Source organism: Protopterus annectens, chromosome 5.part0, assembly GCF_019279795.1.
Source record: "Protopterus annectens isolate FY-2018-M chromosome 5.part0, PAN1.0, whole genome shotgun sequence".
Classification (NCBI taxonomy): Eukaryota; Metazoa; Chordata; order Ceratodontiformes; family Protopteridae; genus Protopterus; species Protopterus annectens.
The window spans coordinates 1,514,144,739-1,514,153,198 of record NC_056735.1 but is presented as its reverse complement, the minus strand read 5'-3'; positions in this window follow the sequence as shown (position 1 = coordinate 1,514,153,198).

Sequence of the window (8,460 nt, the reverse complement as noted above, 5' to 3'; positions counted from 1 at the left end):
AATGGGATGATCCCAGACATATAGGCAGCAAACAGGAAATGCAACTGATTGACACACATCTATGAGAACAAAGCTGGCACACTAGCAACTCCACAATACCTTATGAGACTAAGAAGCCACGTATGCCCCATTTACACCCCAACTTGTCAAGCTGTGATCAGAGTGTGTACAGTAACAGAGTGAGATGTATATGCATAATAGTAATGTGGAATCTGGTACTGTGTGTGGGAACATTCAGGTAGTGCTAATAAACATTTCTCCCACAGTTCTGTCAGATACCAACACTGTGCCCAGAAATACAAGAATGATATCCAGTACTGGTACTGTTTACATTGGTATTGTATGGCAGTGCGACTGATGCAGTTGCTCTGAATAATGAGGTATTGCACATCACTGTCATCCACACTGTCCTACAACATATTACTGTTTAGGAAATTTGTATAAGAGTGTTGTAATATAAGGTCAGAATGCAAAAGCACAGGGGATTAATAAGACAGAAAGCAGATAGGAGATATACAGCAATATCTATATAACAGACACAACTGTGATGGACAGTGTTTAAGTTGTAGCAGACACAGCTATGGTCTGAATCCTGGGAGTGGATGTAGGCTGCATACAGAATCATACCCCACAACTGTACAGATGAGTCCAGAATGTCCAGTATATGGGCCCATACTTGCTGCCTGTTCCCCTGTCCCCCTGGTAAGTCTGTGGGATGATCCCAGATGTTTAGCCAGCAAACAGGGAATACAAGTGATTGTCAAACACCTATGAGAACAAACCTGTCGCTGTAGCAACCCCCAAAACTTTTAGGAGAGTAATATTTCAAGTATGTCCTATCTACACTCCCATGCTCTCAAGCTGTGACCAGAGTGTGTACAGTAAAAGAGTGAGATGTATGTGCATAATACTAATGTGTAATCTGGAAGTTTGTGTGGCAATAGTCAGGTAGTGCTAACAAACATTGCTCCAACAGGTACGTCGGATACGAACACTGTGCTGAGAAATACAGACGATTATAACCTGTACTGGTACTGTTCACTCAGGTATTGTAGGGAGTTGTGAGTGTTGCAGTTTCTCTAAATAATTAAGCATCCCTGATCATTGTCACCTACACTGTGCTACAGAATATAACTGTGTAGGAAAGCATGGATATGTGTATGTCAGGTCACTAAAGGTGGAAGAGGGCAATATTCAAGATATGTCCTGGTACACCAGCATGTGGTCAACACATGACCAGAGTCTGTGCAGAAAGAGTTGGATAGCTATGTGCACAACATCAACCCAGAATCTGGGAGTATGTGAAGAAACAGTTAATGTTAACAAACATTCCCTCCACAGGTATACCAGGTAAGAGGTGTATACTGCAGGTAAAACCAGTTCATGGGTAATGATGATGACAGCCATATCATTGTCCAAACTAAGGCTATAGGGTAGTGTAGTAAGACTTGTAAGGTGCAGATAACAACACTGACTAGGAAAGTAATGTGGACTGCAGGAATATACTAGTTGTTAATTGACATCTTTCTCTTCCCCCCACCATATCTCCAACAATAATCAACATACCCACCCCAACTGGTATGTAATGTCACCTATGTTCTGATACTGTCCAATTGTTTGATAAATATATTAATGGTTCCTATGCATGTGCTATATTGAATTATTCTAACACTGGTGACATGGTGCCATCAATGTACCTGCATGATGTTCTTATAACCACTGTGGTCCCATATATGCATGTGTTCTGTTTGCTATGCAACTGTTCTGTATCTGGTGTCTGGGTTAATGGGAATACCTATGCATGCTGTTATACCTAACCCTGGAATGTGTTGACTATTACTAACCCACATATGATGAAATCTAAACACTATAGCATGCTTGGGAAGGCTAGTCCCAGTGGACCCACCTGTCCCACCTCAGCTGGCCATGGCACCGGGTACCAGCATGTCACCAGCATGTCTGGGGCCCAGCCAGGGACCTCCCTGTCTGTTGGTCCTGCACCACCTTCAGGTGGAACCTACACAGGGGATGAGGCTCACCACCCTCTGGGAGTGCGTGTGGACAGGCACCTGTCACCCGTCACCAGGTCGGGGCCGTGGTGCATAGAGATCAACCAGCAGCTTGGTAATCTTCTACGCCAGCTCCAGGGCCATGTGTTATGATTAGAGTCAGCCTGGCTCTATGACTCAGCCCCCAGTACAGCCACCTTTGGTGCTGTGAAGGTGCAGTGGTGACTGCCCATGGGTTGGTTGGGACCTCAGTCCCACTGTTTCTACTAGGGGGCTCATGGGATTCCGATTTCCCAACACCCCTCCCCATGAAGGTGTTTACCCCCCACGTGTCATATACTGCCCCTGTATGTGTCTTGTTTGTCTTGTCTGTTAACCTCCCTCTCCAAATATACCTACTGCCCCTTCCCAACATCCCACTATCACCTGAAAAAAAGGGCAATCTGTTCCCACAAAAAAATCTCACCCCATATATATAGCTGTCCATTTCGGACATGTCCACTGGACACATGTAATACGGTCTAATTGGCATCACAATTTATTTGTGTTGTCCTCACTCACTCCTAGGGGTTTGAGTGTCCATACCTACCTCCAAATTCAGTGTATATGCACAGCTGTTGCTGTAGAAGAATTGGGCAGCTATGGACCTTCCCTACACCCTTCCTGCACATCCCTGTCTATCTTCCCTACTGTATTTCTCTCTTTGTGCCCCTTTTTTCAACATTTTCCATTTAGATATAGAGGACAGTTTACAGAGGTGGTGTGTGACACGTGGTGGGAAAACATCCTGGATGGTGTGTGTGGTGTGTGATGTGGATGCCCCATGGGCCCCAATATGGGCACAATGGGAACAAGATTCCCACGCACTGCTACTCGCAACAGCAGTCCATGTCCTGAAGGTGCCTGATCTGGAGGCTGAGCAGGAGGAGCATGTTGGCCCTGTGAATGTGTACTGGGTGCCTCAGACTGATGTAGCACATCCCACATGTGTCTGTGGAGCCTGGTATGGAACAGACCCTAGACCTGACCTCAGGGGACAGGAAAATGTCTGTGTGACCCGGGGGGGGGGGACAACATCCCCTGGGTGGTTCCACCTGATGGTATTGCTGGACCAATACAAGATGAGGCCCCAGGAAGGGACACACATGTGATGTGGCCAGGTATCATGGGCAGATGGGTTTGGGAGGTGGATCTGCTGGCCAATAGAACATATACATGTTATTGTGCCACTGTTATAAAACATATGTTGATAGTAATAGTCTATACAATCCAGGTACATGTCCAACAGCATGCATAGATATCCCCATTAACACAGAATGCCAGATGTGCAGCAATCCCAGGGCAGCCATACCACTGGCATATATGTAACCATAGTGGCCCTGACAATTGCATGCAGGTGAATAGTCTGTAACAGGCCAGCAATGATAGTGTCCACACAGGGGACATGGCTACAATCACATAGCAGAAAGTGTGGGACAATACAATATCTGTCCCACTGGTAGGTAAGCTGTAGCCATACCTACCCATTTGGACAGCAGTCAACCACTGGACTCCTTCGTGGAGGTGGGTGGCACCTACTCCCTGGCCAGGGAGCGTGCAGGTAAGGACACAGGGCACATAAGTAGACCACTGTTGTGTATACATCTGCACTGGTACAGGTAGATCATGCATATCTGACATGTCATAGATATAGTGTGTTGCTGCATTGTAGTGATAAACAGATGTTCAGATGTGGTAGTATCATGGGAATGTACCGCTGATATATTGTAATACTGCACCCACCCTGTAGCACTGCCACAGGTGTGGCCACTGACATTGCATCTCTCACCCTCTTATGTAGGTCCATCCAGGATACCACCAAGGCAGCAGCCTGTAGCTGGTGAGTATGTCTTATGTAGATGCTTGCCAACACACCGGGTATGGTGGTGGTATATTCCTTACACACATCTAACACACCTCTTCTAGGAATGGCTCTATCTGCACATTGTCAAGTTCAGGGCCTGTGGCAGCCATAACCCTACACACACACAGCAATAGTGATGGCAGTGTGGGGACACCATGGGATGTAAACATGAGTATACCTTGCAATCATGCAGAATAGGGAGACATGTGTAGGGCAGACTGAACATACACTGGCAAATGCAGATGGCCCACGCTGATATACCCCTGCCAAGAGCTGTGACTGCCATAGTACACACAAGAGCTGCGATAAACCGTCATGATAAGGGTGTGCACACATATGCCCAAATGGTGTGTATGCATTGCGGTCAGCAGCTGCACACCTAACACAATCTGTAGACACTGCATGTGAAAGTACAGGACATATGTCACATATCAGGTTTTTGTACTGCTAAGATATGCAGTGATGTGGTCCCATGGCAGGTCAAGGATGTGTGCATCAAATCAATAAAGGTGTGTACACCCCCCATAGCCACGATATGCGCTGATGGTTGTCAGTGTAAGAGTATTGGAGTGGTCATACATGGCCTGTTGATGTTGACAGCTGTAAATCAGGCATCAGGCATTCACCAATGACAACTGTCCACATATCATCCCAGGTATGTGTTGCTGAAAAACATAGGGGCTGTGAGAAGTAAAGCTGACATAACTGATAAAGTACTACACATTCTGCAATGGGTTGTACACCTGTGAGTTGTGTTGCACAGTACATGGCAGGGTACAGAACAGGTTCACAGCAATACTGTGCATATGGGTGCAGTGGTATCCAGGAGAAGGGGCATCACCTACTGACACAGTACATGCATCACATACATGTATACTGTTGCTAGCATGGATTGACTATAGCTGAACTGCATGCTGTTCTGTACCATATGTTCTGCATGTTGGCAGATGGGTAATAGGAGGACTGTGTGTACTCTCATTGTGCAACCTCACCTGTATGTGTGTGTGTGTGTGCATCCTGGTGGTTATTTAGTTTGTTTGCAGTGTCACTTTGGTGAAGTGGAGGGAGGTAAATGCATGTAGGATGCGCGTGTGCATGTGTGTGTTTGTTTAGGTGGCCATGTATGCACATGTGTGATTGTTGGGTGTTCATACGGCTGTACCTCCCTGTGGGATCATGCAGTATATGGACATGGACTGCCACATTACACACCAGGAATATTTGTCATTTGTGTAATCACAGGACAGCAAATAGTATAATATGGTCTGTAGCATGGAACGGGCATCCAGAGGGAAGATAGACACCAGGTACACCCTTAATATCGCAGTCAGCAGACAGGTCACCTACAACCCACATATGCAGCTCTACAGATGCATTGGGGAAGTACTAGTCAACACCAGGGAGTGTATCCAAATATTACAGTTGTCACATGATAGGCCGAAGGGGCAGCATGTCAGGAATGTACTGAGCATTACATACACATGACACACCAGTGCAAAATATTATAGCTACAACATAGTAGCCCACACATATAGGGGCCATGCACATAATTTCCGGGTATACAGAGGATGCATACCGAATGACAGCAGTGAGGCTATGCAAAACCACTACACACAGGTCAGGCACGTAAACTAGCAACAGGCCTTGTGTTGTGGCCCCTTGTGTGGGCATTTAGAGGACTGAGATGTTAATGAGTTGTATCAATGTGTGTATGTTAACAAGTGTGATGCAGGATGGGATAACACATGGACATATACATGGGACTGTCTGTAAAGCCATGGATGGGTAGGTATTATGGAGGTGTGTGTGTGTGTGTGTGTGTGTGTGTGTGTGTGTGTGTGTGTGTGTGTGTGTGTGTGTGTGTACTGTTAGGCAATCCTGTACAGGTTTTAAAGTGCATTTATTGCTTACCCCCACAGGTGGCGAGGTGGGTCAGGGTCCCTCCTGCATGCAATCTGATGTTGGTGTCCATACAGACACCGAAGATGATGATAGTACTGTTGAGGCACAGTTGGGGTTGTCAGGGGCTGACATTGTGCCAACATTTGACATTCCCCTTTTAGCCACCCCAACCCCACACACAGTTTCAGTGCCTACACATACCCCATCACCAGTGGCCATAGCGGAGGAACAGCTGGTGTTTAGTGGCAGTGCACAGAGAAGTGTGGTAACCATGCCTACTGTGTCTGGTCACAGCAGGCAGAACCTGATAGGCAGATGTCCCAGGGTGCTCATGGTAGGGTCACTAGACATCATGCCTCTGGCATAGGTGACATAGCTAGTCCCAGCAGGTGCATGATTCAGGCTGTAATGGTGGCACAGACACATATAAAACATTACACCAGACAAGGCCTGAGGCTGCAGAGAGCTGCTCTCGTATCTGTAAGCAACAACCTCCGGGAACTATTGGGTGCCATCTGTGCTTATACCAAGCCCAGAAATAGAAGGCATGATGAGATGATGGCCATGGTGTGTCTGTGCTTCAACATGTGGTGTGGATGTGGCGACGCCCATGTGGATGTGGGCCGGCAACATCAACAGCTGGCAGTCGACATGCTAGGACACCAAGGGGCTCTCGTAGTAGCAGTAGCAGCCCCGGCAGTGTGGGGGTGTGATGTCCACACCATACCACAGCAGGCCATGTGCACATGGTCTTGGCCAGTCCCAGGATGGACCTTGTACCAGCAGACAATTGTCATCAACAGGTGAGAGTAGCACATCGAGGCCTGTACCTGGACGTGCCCACAGAACCCCTGGCAAGCACAGTCCATGTGTCCATGGCCAGAGGCAGTGAACTGCACACTCTGCCAGGTATGGTCTGCAGCTGTCCATAGCCACCTGTGTAAGGCAGCCACATGGCAGAACTGTGCATGCATACCCACACACTATGCAAACACACCTAGGGCAACCCCATACCTACACACACCACATCACCTTGCCTAGCTCTCCACAGTACACCCCTCACCCACACACATAGTGTCACATGTATGGCCCACCCTCGGCCTCTGGCAAACCAACATCACACCCTGTGCATATGATGATATGGTTCTGATGCACACGGTGACTGTACAACAGTTTACCATCTTGTAGAGTGTAATGCATATATGGCAGGTAATGTAGCTCTCCAGCAATGATGCCTTATAGCTGTTAGTAACACTGGTTGGATGTGGTCTCTATAATGTTATCCATTTGTGTTGTAGGCGTACATGCGTCAGCACGAGGATGGTATGCAGTCATATTCTGTAACGGGGTATGTCACTGGGGAGACACCATGGCTGTGACATATCTGGGGTACAGTTGAACACATGTCACAGGTTACTAAACAGGTTATTGCCTGTGCCACATGTACGGGTGGCCCGCTGAGGCATGTATAACCTGCAACCTGATGTAGACCCATCCACATACACACACACTGTTACTTGGCAACATTGGGAGTAGACCCCTACCTAGCTATGTAGTGATACTGAAGTGTGTGGCTTATATTGCACACACCACACAGCATTCAGGGTGAGGTGTGTCCCAGGTTACATGTTACATGCAGAACATCCCCAGACATGTACAGTATGCTAATGGGGGGTGTGATGGGTATATCTGGACACTACATTGTGTGACATACCGTCATATACACATTTACAGACACATAACTGCCAGACACACATCCGAGATACCAGGGCCTATCACTGCTAACTAACCTGACCATTTGTCCAATGTGTTACAGGTAGGTTGCACACATCACATGCATAACTGGCTTGGATTGTGGTAGCAGTTACCTGTATGGTTGATGGTGACAGTAGTAATCCTAACGTGGTACATGGGACATATACCAGGTGCACCTTGGAGTAATGACAGTGTACACACCACCCACATCCCCCAGTGGATATTGTACTCCCTGACACCCATGATGACACTCTGTCACACCCACCATCACACATTGGCCACAACTGCGATACAACCCATAGTATACCCCAACAGTGGTACAACAGGGATATGCATCTCATGCACATGCCACATGCGTAGTAGGGTGTTGCATTGTCATGCCTCACCTATGGGCAGCAACAACACTATCTGTACTACTGTGTGGCAATGGGTATTTTAATAGGAATATATGGCCTCAGAATGCTGTCCCCTACAGATGTATGGACATGCACACCTACACACACATGCCAGAACACAATGGGTATCCCATGCCTATCACCCAATTTGTAAAACACTGTTGTGCTGGTACCACAACGCACATGTAGCTGGTATGGGGGGGAGATTAACAGGGTACATGTAATGTCCCATACAGCAGCAGCCACAACTGACTATGGCAATGGGTGTTGCATTGGCTGTGAAGGCCCTCATGGAATTCCCAAGTACAGGTGTGCTAACACACAGACACTGCTATACTCAGTCATGCACATGTACACATGTGTCAGTACAGGGGTGCATCTCTGCAGGTGGTCATAGCTGTGTACCTAGCTATTGTCCAAGGGGAGATAGGTTGTATAGGGGTTGTGTGTACAGTGTTATCCTGCCACCTGACAGGTGGCAGCAGGCATCTATCAA